The 14,238-nt window shown below is 37.4% G+C and overlaps 1 long non-coding RNA gene across 2 annotated transcripts in view; it reads left to right on the forward strand.

The window, feature by feature from the left end:
• Window positions 1-14,238, forward strand: part of LOC127373878 (uncharacterized) — a 38,028-nt gene that overhangs the window by 3,329 nt on the left and 20,461 nt on the right. For both annotated transcript variants that reach the window (XR_007886945.1, XR_007886946.1), the window contains exon 2: window positions 12,058-12,168. This is a non-coding gene — a long non-coding RNA (uncharacterized LOC127373878). The remainder of the gene's footprint in view (window positions 1-12,057; window positions 12,169-14,238) is intronic.

Raw genomic sequence — 14,238 nt, forward strand, 5'->3', positions numbered from 1 at the left:
TTTTATACATTCTGCAGATTATTTTGGATTGAACTTCCATCCACTGTTATTTAAGTGTTTTTACTCATTCTTGTGTCAAAGACTCTTTACAGACACAATCATTCAGCCGTGGCTCTGATGCGTCAGCAGGTGGTGCAGTTTGTTTACAGTTTTTTCCGATTCTTAAAACACAATTTTGCAAACTAGGCTGGCTTTATAAAAATACTAAACACAATTCATAAAACCAAACACTCAAACTGTAAAAATACCTCATATATCCTGCAAAATGAAGCACTGCAACCAAAACTACATATAGCATTATCAAAATCAAACTTTTTGCACCAAATGGCACACACTTCATTCATATTACCAGATTGTTGTCTAACCAATTACACACTGTTGGGAACAATGAAAAGCACTCTCATCTTTAAGAAATATTTGCAGACACACACACACACACGCTGTTGAAACATTTATATTTTTATTTTTCACCAAACAGGTCAGTGCAACATATGCACAGCAGATACATTTACATTGGAGTGAACAGAAATATGTTCACAAAAAACAGTTAACTGAAACATAACCTCTGGTCTTTTTATAGTGCTTATTTCCTGATTCCTGATTGAGGCGGTAACAATGAATCATTGAGCTGGCACATATATTGGCCAATCAGCTCATGTAGTGTCATTTTGAAGGTCAGTGTTATGAAATGACAAACATGGGACTTTTTGTCAGATTGTTGTCTTATGGTGTTCAGTGCATTTAAAAAGTGTCATTTTGAATCGTGTTACTGCCGCCGCTGGCTGTCCTTTAGTGTGTATTCATTGTGGTGTTTCATGGCTGTGATTGTGGCGAAGCTACCAATCAGGCGTCTTCAATCAACCCCAGCTGCAGTTAAATAGCTTGTGTGTCCACAGCTCAGTGTGGCTGTGAACCAGTGATCAGTTTGCTGTGATGTTGGTCGCGTACTGTTGTGTTAGTTTAGGGTGTTTGTATTTCTTAGTATTGCCTGGCTGTTGTCTGAGTTGGTTCAGCCAGTGCTTTTGTAATCTTTGTGACTTGTTTAGTTTGTTTAGTGTAACAAGAGTTGGACACTCTTTTGTTTTAGACTTCTTAAGTTGCAGAATAACTGCTAGTTCGTTTGTTGTTCACTAGTTTGTAAGCTTATGGGTGCTGATCTCTTTTTGTTCTTTAGTGTCATTCAGTCAACTTCATTTTGTGTACTAGTTATTTGTCAGCACCTGTAAAGCCTCTTTTTGTGATATTTCCTTGTGCAAGTGCACTCTCCTTATCTGATTTGAACCTGAACCTGTCAATTGTCGCATTCCATCTCATTTCCAATCCCAATTGTACGTTACTGCTCTCCAAAACGAGCCGGGTCGTAACAATTGCAAAATGTGTGTAAAGCGGAAAATGTGTTTAGAGTTTGAGACTTGAGAAGAGTTTTGTGTGTCAGTTTAAATGATTGTGCTATGCATGTCATTATAGTGTGTTAGCAATTGGAAAAAACTGTAAACAACTTTCAGGGAAATCTCTTCAAAATCTACATTTCTACATCACTCACACTGTTGCTCATCCAGAAGTGCAGAATCTACCTGAGTTCATAACATTGTGTTTTTATTTGCTGGTAGTGAATGCACTGAAAGATATCCATCAAGATGCAGCAATAATTAATTTAATGAGGAGAAGTAGGTGATATCAGCTAAATTGAGCCATTTAAGGTTTGAGCCTCCTAGCTCTTTAAATTCTAATAGCCAACGGCTGCAAATAATTTCAAATTGTTGCTACAACTGTATTTGATTCAAAACAATGGATTTAATTGGTCTATGGTTGCTCTGGTGGGCGGGGCAAAGCCTCACTTCCAGACTGCTGAGGAGAACTGTGAGGTGAGTGGCGTGGAAGACAAATCTTACTTGAACATTATAAGGTTGATAAATCAATAAAAAACAGATGTACAGCTATAAAAAATTGGGTATAATGCATGTTGTGATAGCATTCATCAGAAATAATAATAATAATAATAATAATAATTTTAATAATTTTTTGGGTGGCTCAATTTACCTTAATGTACTGAGGTAAACTGAGCCATGCATTTCAGCTAAAATGAGCCACCTTCAGTTAGTTTTAGCAAATATTTTGATGGTTCCTCTTATTAAACAGTATTAATATATGACTATATGAATATGTTACAGCACATATTCCACGCCTCTTCACATTTCCCTTCTATTTATCCCTCCTGAATTTCCCTTCGAGGATTAATAAAGTACATTATATTCTATTCAGGTCCAGTGTGTGTGTGTGTGTGTGTTTGTGACACACACACACACACACACACACACACTGACTCACACAGGAGTCATCATCAGTGATTTCTTTATCATATTCCAGTCCAATATTTGTTGAGATATTTCACCCTTCAAAATAAGATAACATTTCATCCTCACAGTGGGGCTACATTCAAGGAACCAAAGTCATGTTATAAACCTCTGTTTATTAATATTTACTTGATTCAGCTCCAAATCTGGACATTTTAGTGCCAAAGTATTTGAATTTCACATATTTAAACCGCCCTCTACTGGTTGGAACCTGCATACTTACACATCACATTTTTTTTGCTTTTGAACCGGAAGCAGGTGAAGTATGCTCTTACAAATGTTCAATTATAGCACACGCAACTCCTTTAATCTTTGTTGGGAAGAGATGTTAAGATAACATTGAGACGTTGTAGACACTCCTAGATATGATCAATGGAAAACAATATTGAGCAACTGCCTCCATAGTAGTGTGACTATGAATGATACAGTGACGTACAATATAAAGGAGAGTGATTAACTGTGCTCATGTGGTAAGAGCTTCTCTGATGTAAGCTGATCTTTGAACTTCCTGCAACAACAAAGTGATCAACTGTGTCCTCATTATATAAAAAAGAAATCTTCTCTTACTTCCGTCTACTGGGCTATATTTTAAAGTTTTGCATGTGATTAAAGCTGTGGTGGCGCACAAAACCAGACTATATGTTCACTGCCGCAAGCTGGCCCTGCAAAAGCAGGTGACAGGTTTTACAAGTCTGATGGAAAAGGTCAACGGACCGTGCTTCGGCAAAAGAGGAAACCATCAGTCGTTCTCTCCAAGTTTGATGTCAGTAAACAAACAGTTTGTAGTCTGTCTGTCTGTGACTTCCAGAGCGTAATGTCACCGGGCAGCAGTCCAGTCCAATATGTGGGCATAATGGCTCCTTACAGACATCATCTTTTTACAAGTTAATGTTTATTTTGAATTTAAATGTTGATTAACTGGGCAATATGGATCCACATCTCTCAGTAAATACTCACCATCAAGTATCCAGTCAGGTCATTGCATAAATAGCATTTTATGTTTGAAAATGTATAAATGATATTTGGAAACTTAAAACTTATAAAGACTTATGTTAACATTGTATAGACAAACCTAATTATATAATATTGTGAGGACTAATAACAAGGCAGCAGAGCTCAGTTTTTATTATTTTCTACAATGTTAATATTCTATATTAAATAAATAAATATTGTTTGTTTACGCCTCATTCTGCTCTGTATATCTAAATAGTTTACGGGCGTTTACAGGTAAAGTTGGAGGCTCCTCCATAGCAGATTTTTTCTTAGGGTTGGGTCAGGACTGGCTCTACACTTCTACCATTAACTGTATAAAACAAACAAAGAAATCTTGCTAATTTAAGTAATTATATTTAGTTCAAATTACCCCGACCACACCTTTTATCTCTCGTCACTTTAACCCTCTAAAGACGAACTCGCTCACCTTGGACATTATCTATCTATAAAGCAAGAAATCTCTGTCTGTCTGTGTGTGTGTGTGTGTGTGTGTGTGTGTGTGTGTGTGTGTGTGTGTGTGTGTGTGTGTGTGGCTCAAATATCTCTGCAGATCAGGATCAGACTGACCTGAGAGTTTCAACATGGCTGCTGTGTGGTTTAAGGGTGTGCAACGTCGACTTTGTTTGGACTACAAAGATACCGTTAATAAATTGTTTCATAAATTATTCACGAATTCCGCTAGCATTGTCAACCATAGCCACCGTAGCCACGTGCGCACCAGAGCCAATCACTGCAGAGCCCGTGTTGAAAGTGTTTCCCAGTTGTCTCCCCCGTCAATCTAACCCCTGCGGACACTTTATAATCACATAGTAATGACTATTTACAGCAGAATCAGGCTTTATAAATGATGAATTCAGTATTTACTAATCCATAACTAATGTGCTTATCAATGATGAATAAAACATTTTTAACTGTGTTTATAAACTACATACTAATGTGTATTCATGCGTTATAAATTATGATTTCAGTATTTATTCATGCTTAACTAATGCTTAATAGTGTGTACTCATTATAAAGTGTTACCCATTTTTCACTCTAAATTACACAATTATTACATAATAATATCAGGAGGACAGATGCTTCTCCACATACAGCTGTGGTATTTTTTTTTCCTCATATAAGTTTCCAAAGACAGTTACAGTTACTACGTTACTGTTGTTTGGTCCTGTAACGACTAAATAATATGTACTAAATGTCCCTGACGTCCCACCTTCAAACACAACCTCATTTGGCCATCCATGAAAAATCTACTTAACCTCACACTTTTCTATAGCAATACATACTTCCTACAGGGAGTGCACTAGTATAATAAATCAGCCTGAAGGAGGTATTTTGATGTTATGAGGTGGATAAAAGCTCAGATGTTTATGGTTTAAAATAATAAATAGAGTGATATAATACAGTGGGGTGGCTGGTTTCCGGTTTTCCTGTCTCCTTTATTTCATTTGATCAAAGGTTCATTGTTCATTTGTTTCCCTCTTTGGTTCTTTAAATGCATCTGAAACTAAAACCTGACGACAGAAAGTGACCCTGAAATTTTTTATGAGCTTAAATAAAAAATAAATAAATATTATGAACTAAAATTTCTCTTTTACAAACGCAAAGAAAGTATTTGATCTGTTAAATTATAAACTCATTTTCATATATGTTTTTAATCTTCAGTCGTAACTCAGCTGTAAAGTTGTTTTTAGGGTGTCGGTGTTTTCATCCTATAACTAACTGAATGTTTTAAGTTAATTAAAGTCAGAATTTTAAGACTTTTAGCCTTAAAATGTCTTAAATTCAGCATTCTGAACTAAAAAATCGATCAACTGTTTGTTGACGTGTGTGTATTTGCAGAAACTGTTAACAGATGTGGGTCATGTTTCTCGTCAAACTCCAGCAGGCCCAACCCTGGGTCTTATCGCCAGCCTAAGGGGGCGTAACAACCAGCCTTGCCATGTTTTCATCTTTGCATAATGACTCTATTCAGTTCTGTGGTCATAGTCATGGAAGGAACCACTTCGCATAACTGGTTTTAGCAGATGAATCACAGTGACCTGTTGTTGGGAAGAAGGCATTTGTACATTTCCTCCTTCTTGTGCCCAATATTTTTGTCTTTGTTGATACAAGGGTTAAATCTCGAGGGTGCATCAGCACATTAAAATATGTGACTCACCTGGGAGGCCGTGTCTGTTCTAGTTCCTGTTTCTATGCTAAAGTCCACACATTTACACAAGTCCGGTATATGAGTGTGGTTTCTTTTTTTTTTTTTTACTGCTGCAGTTTAAAAGATCTAATAAAACTGATCAGAATGTGACCACTGATAAAGACGTATTACTGAGCCCTACAGGATCCTTACAAAAGTTTCCTGACTTTATAATAATGTGACAACAAGTAATTAGGACCAATATATATATATATATATATATATATATATATATATATATATATATATTGTAGCTCACAGGCTTAGTTTGAGTCTTACTTTTAATATTTGGAAATTATTTCTACCTTTAAAAGCAAATCCTTCACATTTCACTTTGAATATCTCTTTTAAAGGACGAACGTGTAGGATTAAGTGGCTAGCCACAATATAACTATAACTGAAGACCACTCGTGTCCGTATTACACGACGTGGGAATGAAAGCAGGGCTGTGCCGCGAGTATGAGGAACTACGGAGGGCGCAAATTCTCCAGCCAGAGTTAGATTTAATCAAATTAAAAGTGTTATTTGACTCTAGAAAGATAATATAAATTTAGTATCTCCACTGTGTCAGAGATAGGAAACAGAAAAAAAAGCAAAAACAGAATAGAAACTGGCAGTTCTCCTCTGTGAAGTTACAGCAGCTGAATATGTGTCTGTATACTGGATAAAGCAACAAAATATAACCCATAAGACACTGTATTTAATTAATAAATAAAGACTAATATGTGTTAATATGTACACAGTTTGGATGGAGGAGATTAAACCTGTATTGATGGACACTGGAAGAAGTATTCAAGATCCTTTATTTAAATACAAACATATATTCCATTATAAAGTTAAAAAATCTTACATAAGTCAAAGTACAGAACTGTGAACTTAAAGTGCTTATTATGCAGCGGGGGGATGGTCGGTTCCCGTCCTTTAAACAAACGTTCACACGCAAACGTTCACACGTTTCTGGTTTGTAACGCCTGCATACCTCATGCATTCACGTCCGACCACACGATGAAGTACGTAAGTTTTGTAATAACAGAGGAGGAGGAACCATTCGTAGCCCTAACCCCAAATCACAATAAAAAACACACACACATTACATCATGATTATATATTAATGTTTTGCATCATTCCCAGAAGATAAAACACACACCAAATGCAATAAATTATCCTACACTTCCATATATATATTTGTATTATCATATAATTTAACTTTGACCTAAAGAAATAAACAATAGCCCCGTGTCCATCAATGTGTTTAATGTTCTGATGTAGCAAACATTTAATTCACTGTTTCTACCTGGACTTTTCTCCCATGGTTAAATTAAAACATTCACAGTCACTTCACACAGATCCGATGTAACCTCCCTCACATTAATAGATAAAATGTGTACTTCCGGTAGGTTTTTCTGCTTCGTTTTTTTCAGCCTAAACTAATGGCAGTCTAATGAAACAGTCCTTCCATAAATCCTACCTTCATAAAATTAGAATTAATAAAACATTTAAAACATTGTAAAAAATATATAACATTTGACCAATCATAGTAGTTTCCAGTGGGTTTCACCAGTCAAAGCAGTTCCCACGCACAAAAAGTTGAGCCGTACATCACCAAACTACATCGCCTTCGAATTTTTAAAGATTTTTTTGAAAGAATAGTAACTTTTTTTTTGTTGCAATTTTCACTTTCTTACCGCAAAAAAAAAAAAACATGTAACAAGCATCGCAATCTGTCAGAAAAGCTGTGAAATCTGATATTTTAGGTCCGAACCGTCCGATATACGGCTCCGTGTTGTTTTTATATTAATAATTGTGTTTAGTTTAATTGAATTAACTGACCTAAGTTCTCGATGCCATTCTCAGTTCATCAGTGTTGCTTCGGCTTTCTGTCTGTGCTTCTGCGTCCGTTCTTTGGTACAACTTAACTATTTTGCTTTTATGTAGTTTTGACCACAGGTTCTTCTCCAGCGTGTAGTCGTGGTTGGCGTAGAAAACGACGTGTGTTTTCGTCTTTTCAACATAGTAGTTAGAGTACTTATTGTAGTCCTCGGTCATGAATCCATACAAGTCCACCTGAAGACGAGAAAACAGAGTTAGATGAGAAGATCAACACCAATCTCACGTCTGTCTGTCCAATTCGTAGCTACAGCCAGCAGACAGTTAGCTTATCATTAGCGTAAAGCCTCAGTAAAGCTCACTAATTAACACGTTATTATCACGTCAACATTTCGAGGGTTTTTTTGGGTCTTTTTAAGAAATGACCGAAAAATTTTGTTTTTGAAACAGATTAAACAAACCAGATAAAACATTTATTAGTGAGCTTTACAGGAGCTGTTTCCAGTTTTTATGCTAAGCTAAGTTAATCACCTTCGAACCGAAGTGTGAACCTATCGTGACGTCACCCATTGGTTTGTGGAGCTCCGTTTTGAAGCCTTGTGTTTTGGACAGTAAAACGGAGCCAGCGCGAGCCAGCGGAGGTCACGTACTGCGAGTTGCTCTACGCTCATTGGCTGCGCAGTTTTGACCTCGTCCACAGTCGGAAACAATCTTATTACAGCTAAACAGTAAACTAAAACATGTTTCTGAAACGATTTTAAGTCAGAAATAGTCAACACAGTCACAGAATCTATCAGTTTGATCTGAGTTTTGTGCGCTGAGCTGGACGAACTCACTGAGAGTGACCTGTCAATCAATACGTAGCCCCGCCCCAAAAGCATACGCAACTTTATCGTCTATTTTACTCTAAAGCGGATCATAACTTAAACTTAACTTAAATCAACATCATAATGTTTGGAAGAAGATGTGAAACTAGCGATTGAGACCATAAACTTGTTAGTAAACTGCTTATATATACTGTCAATGCTTCAAACTCCCTGCACATCTCCCTGAATGTTGAACTATATCCTTTATTGTATACTATACACTTCAATAACACAATAAACTCATTGAATACTTTAATGTCAATAACTTTGAGTCAAACTGCAGAGTCAGGGCAATAAAGAACATTCTTAATAACGTTGCCAGACCCTGTCACTCTTTCCATGTCCTGCCTTTTGTCTTAAACTCACACTCACCCTCCGCACCCTATTTATTCACTCTCCTCCTGAACAGGTTTAAACAGGGATGTTTAAATTTTTAGTAACAAGTTTAAGTAACATTAACTTACGACGTCACAGGTGTGCAGAGCCAAGAAGACAGTGAACGCCCGTTGGTTGGTCTGACTATCGCCCAGAATGTTGCATTCAGATTACGAGACTTTAAGAAGCTTGGGGCAAAGAACAAAGTCAAAAACACATATACAGACTCATTAAAGGTCGTAAATGACGTAAGAATTTGCTTTTAATCTGAGATACTTTGTCAACTCTTAAGTCTTATATTATCACTTGTTTTTATTTTTGCTTTCTGCTTAATATTTAGCACTTTTGGTCTGAGAATACTATTATTGTAAAAAACAAACAGTCTGTGTGGGGTTATGAGAGGGTATTCACCTGTTCCGCACATATCTGAGGAAATCCTGGTGCAGAACATAAAAGCGAGTCTCATTGTACTGCCCGCCGTAGTACGTCCGTGGCCTGTAGGACGGATTAAAAAGGCAGAGTTAGAAGTGGACGTTTGCAGGATGGCATGATGAAAAGCAGGCTTAGTTTGTATATACAAGTTAATACAAGAGCTGGGGAATTGAATACAGACTTTACCTCAAATTAACTCAGTGACAGCACACGATCCACTTTTGTTATTATTAAGTATATTAGATGTGGGTGGAGGATGAGCGCAGTATCTCTGATTTGTTTATCTGACTGTGAATGATCAACTTTATTGAGTCTTAACGTGTGTCAGTGGACGCTTAGAGAGTCTGAAGACTTTAAAACTTTATTTTTAAAGTAAAAAGAATATGTATCAACTCGTTTTCTGTGCTTCCTTACAAAAAGGATTATTATGTTTGAAATGTGTTTTTAAATGTATAATTTAAGGACATAATATTTAACATTTCCACGTAAAAATGTCAATGAACACCTAAGTTCTGTACTTTTATCCAGTTTTAATCACTTTTTTACAATGAACTGTTTAGATCTTGGTTGTTTTTAACTCTTTATCTTATCTGGAAGTTATCAGAGAAACAAGATGAGCTAACATTAGCAGCAGCTTGTCTTACAGCCCCTCTGAACACTGGTTTCAAGGTGGAACTGCTTTATTCAGGGTTTTTTACTGGCTTTAATCACAGCATCTGTTTAATTTGGAGAGGAGGAAAATAATAATAATTCAGCTCCTGGTAAAAACAACAACTCCCATGATCCCAACGCCACTTCACTTCTTGTTATTGTTTCAATGTGCAGCAGTAATTACATATTGTGTGTTTAAATGCAAACAAAAATCTTATTCTAATTTAAAAGCCAAATTAAAAGTGTTGCTTGTTATGTTTATAACAAAGATGAGTTTTACTTTTGGATTTTTTAAAAGGGAGTTTTGTGTCTTACAGAGTTTCCTGTGAATTACATGTAACCTCTATAAACTCACACCTGCTCTCCCATTTGCATCAGATATTAGACTGTGTGTGTGAGAGTTCATATTCACCGTTTGTTATGATACGGGCCAGCTGTGACCCTTTCTCCTTTGAGGAGACCCTCGAGCCAAAAGAAATCCCTCATCCCCTCAGGAATTAACACGTGTTTTATACCCTGCCAACAGGAAGAAGAAGACAGTGTGATATTGTTCTGGTTTAAACCCTCGTTCATCTAACGTCATTCAGATTCAGGGTACCTCATCATTGGGGATAGATGTGTATCCGTACTTCTTCAGCAGATACTGCGACATGGTGATGGAGTGGGCCGTGTGGACGTACACTGACGTTTTGTTTCCCACGTCTTCCTCGTAGCCTTTAATGATGGCGCCGTTCATCCTGCCGTGCAAACACATACAAATGTAAGATTAAGATAAGATATAATATAACAATGTGTTAAACCCTTGAGGGAAACAGACAAACCAGAATAGTACGAGTATAAATATACAGATTAAAATAAAGGTAAAGATGAAGCACACTAGATATGTCGACATGTGGTTGGACTTTCATCAGATAATTATAATTAATACATTTCTTTGATACCCACAAAGGCTCTGAATCAAGATTATGATCAAACATACGAGGTCTGCGTAGATTTTTTCGTTTCCAGTCAATAAAACGCCTTTTTAACTAAATTAAACTGAATTCAGACTAACTACGATTATCAGCAGCTGTCAACACGCAATAACAGATTATTGTCAAACACAGCAACTAAGTCAGAATGCAAACAGACATATACGTCTATTGACTGGGTGTTCACTATGTGTACAAAGGAGAGCCTGAGCATATATGCATAGCTGTATCCGACTGTTTGTATTTCATGGACAGCTCCGTATGAGCACTTAGCATACGTTATGTACAGGATGAATTATAATATATATATATTATAATTATTACAGCGTGCTATGACGGTCTAAACCAAGAGGAGCATTCAGATCAGCTTGTTCAGAGAGGTTGTCGCCACGCTAGCGTTAGCATTTTTATCTAATACAACCGCTAACATGACTGTTCAGGCTCATTAATTGTTTCTGGGGATTTTTAAATGAATTTATCGATATGTTAAACACATTTTCACAAGTCTGATTGATTGATTGACATGTATGAACAAACAAAAGTGTGATCTGGATTTGGTGGTAAAGGTAAGCGAGTGAAGCTTGTACATTTATATATATAATAAGGGTTCGGCACAGCGAACAGGTTTCTCTGGAATGAGGCCACGAGAGAAGACAATAAAATATCTGATTCTTGACATCTTGTTTATTATTGCATGGTGCTAACACAGCGCCAGGCTCCTCTGGCACATTACTGGCAAATCAACAGAAAGGATTCACCGCCCAACAACCGTGTAATATGTTAACAAGCTCCTTTGCCAGTATGCAGTGCCAAATAGCTCAAGGTGAAGTAAGGTAAGGTTAGTTGTTTATGTGAGCCGTGGCAGCAACTTCATGAACTGTGGCAAAGCCCCTGTGGCACGTTTTCAACCGTCTGAAGATCTGTGCCCACGTGTTTCATGAATTTAGAATTTAGTTGATAATTTTTTGCCGATTTGGTGCTACGTATTTTAACTAACTTCTCCTAGGGCTTCACACAGTCAAAAACTTGCAGCCATTGTCCTATTCAACAAACTCAACTCTGCCGCATCGACTCTCTCAAAATCCACACAATTGGACATGCATCAGTGATGGAGATCAGCAGGACTCTCGTGGTTCAGCGCATTGACACAGTATTTGTTCTCCAGTCATGTGACAAAGATAAGCTAAAACTGGACGAGAGGCTTTGGGGTTGTTGGCGGGCAGGATGTATAAGAGGAATAATGGGATCCTCATATCACTAAATACTAATGGAGACTAATGATTACGCGTCACAGTGTTTGGAAGCCTTATACGCCGCCGGGAGGGGCCGAACAAACAAAATCAACAAGTTTTCTTACCGGAAAACATAATCATGAGAATCGACTTCTTTCCCCTTTTTAGAGCCGTTGAGGATCCCCCCGGTGCCCACCACGGCACAGCGCACGCAGCCGCCACTGCCGGGCTTTGGAAGCAGCAGCGGCTCGTTCGGTTTCGGGATCAACTTCACTGCAGGTATCACCTCTGCAAAACAAAACAAAAACTAACAAAAACATGCAAAACACACACACGAGATGCACCATCAGTTCACAACAGGAGCTTTTACAACTGTAATCATTATTTTTATGTTAACAATGACAACCAGTATGAAGTTTAAACCATAATAATGCATTTATTACATGATTATACCCGTAAAACTTCTAATAATAACCCGGGCTAAATCACTAAACTCACCCTGCCTTTAATTGGGGACAGGCCTTTAATTCCTTTCTTTGCTCAGTACAGATGGAAATATTATCATATTGCCTTCCCTGAGTTTTGTTTATCAAATTTAACGACTAACTTGAATTTTAGGTCGTATTTTGCGTTTCCTTTGGTTTTATACATCCAGTCAGTTTTTAAAATCCAGACCAGGCCTCTAAAGGAGACCTGCATCTATCTGGGACTCTGCTTCTATTAGAAGTTTTACGGTATATTTTGTGAGATCTTAACTTTCACCTAAAATTCTGCATCAGTAAACAGTTTAAAAGTTCCTAAAAACCAAAACAATGAGCTAAAAGATGTTAAAATGTTCAGACCTAGAAAAGCAAAACATTTTGACAAATTTGAAGGAAAAAACAGAAGTCAGTCAGCGTTATGTTGCCAAAACAATGAGATCAGCAGTTTAACAATTTCAGGAAGAAATAAAATGGATAAAAATACCTATTATCTGATCAGTTACATACACAGAGGATTGTGAAATACAGTCTTGGTACACTTTGTCTCTCTCACACACACACACACACACTAATGCGCACCCGTCGTATTTGAATCCCATGAAACCAAACGGGTTGTTAAAATGTGAAAGTCGGTTCCACTCGCTCATGTTGAAATTGTCTTTGTGCAGATACAGACGTATGTTGGGGAGAAAAGCCTTCTTGAAGCTCGGATCCTCAGATTTGCGCAGAGACTGGGCACACGTCTGAGAATTAAATATGAATTAATTAAATATTAATGAAACAAAACATATAAAATGTGAATGTGTTTATCTGGCTACATTTAATTGAAACTCAGTTGATAGAAAAGCCAAACAGGTTGAGGAGATTACTCATTGATAGGCGATAGGTTTGTGAAAGCATTTAAAGTGGAAACCAAACAGAAAATCCAAGCAGGTCACACCAAAGATACACAGCTGAAGATGGCTGTGCAGACACCAGCTGTGATTACCCACTCCCACAAAAGTTAACACATCCATATCTGTCTTATCTTGTCCTAACTTGCTTACTGTCTGTCTGGGTGGGGCATCCTGGTTATAAACCTCCTCAAAATCCCACTGAGGAAGCCTCTTGAAGGAATTTCTGGAGAGGATGGGCATGGGGAGTCTCGACCACGGGGGCACTCGTGGTGGCTGTGATACGGTCGGGTTTTAGCTTTGTCACCGTGACTGTTTTTGTGGCATCAGCAGTTTTTGGTTTATGTGATGTGGTGAACACAGGAGGAGGTGAAGTTGAGTTTTATTATATCCCAGTACTCAAACAAACTGCCTTCACCTCTGTATCTGAATTTTCCCTGAGACAGCAGTCCGGCTGAGTTGAAAGTTTGACAAAAGAGTAATAGATTCAATATATAATATGTATTATGTGTTATATATTAGGAAGATACAAGTTTAAGTGTCTTTAAAATACAGTTTTATACACATTTCTCTTAAAAACATGAACAGAATTAGCAATAGAAATTGTTTTAACAGGCTAAATAAATCTTCCAACATACTACAAACACAACTTACCTGATGCTTTCTGATAAATATCCCCATGATATAATTAAAAGAACAACAGTAACTGAGACCACAAACAGCCAAGCAGTAATCCTGGAGGTTAGGAGCGCCATTCCTAAAAGATTTGCTGTCCGGTTAAGAAACAGTGACTCTGTGGTTTGTTTTTTTCTTCTGGAGACTCTGGCTCGATGGAAAAGCCACCAGAGTGTACCTTGTCACCAAGGTTAATTTGGGCAGGGCTAATGTGCAGGTAGAGATAGACACACAATGAAACAGGAACCATACACACACATACACCTTCACAATAGTACATTGTGGTGGTTTATTACACA

Source organism: Dicentrarchus labrax, unplaced genomic scaffold, assembly GCF_905237075.1.
Source record: "Dicentrarchus labrax unplaced genomic scaffold, dlabrax2021, whole genome shotgun sequence".
Taxonomy (NCBI): Eukaryota; Metazoa; Chordata; class Actinopteri; family Moronidae; genus Dicentrarchus; species Dicentrarchus labrax.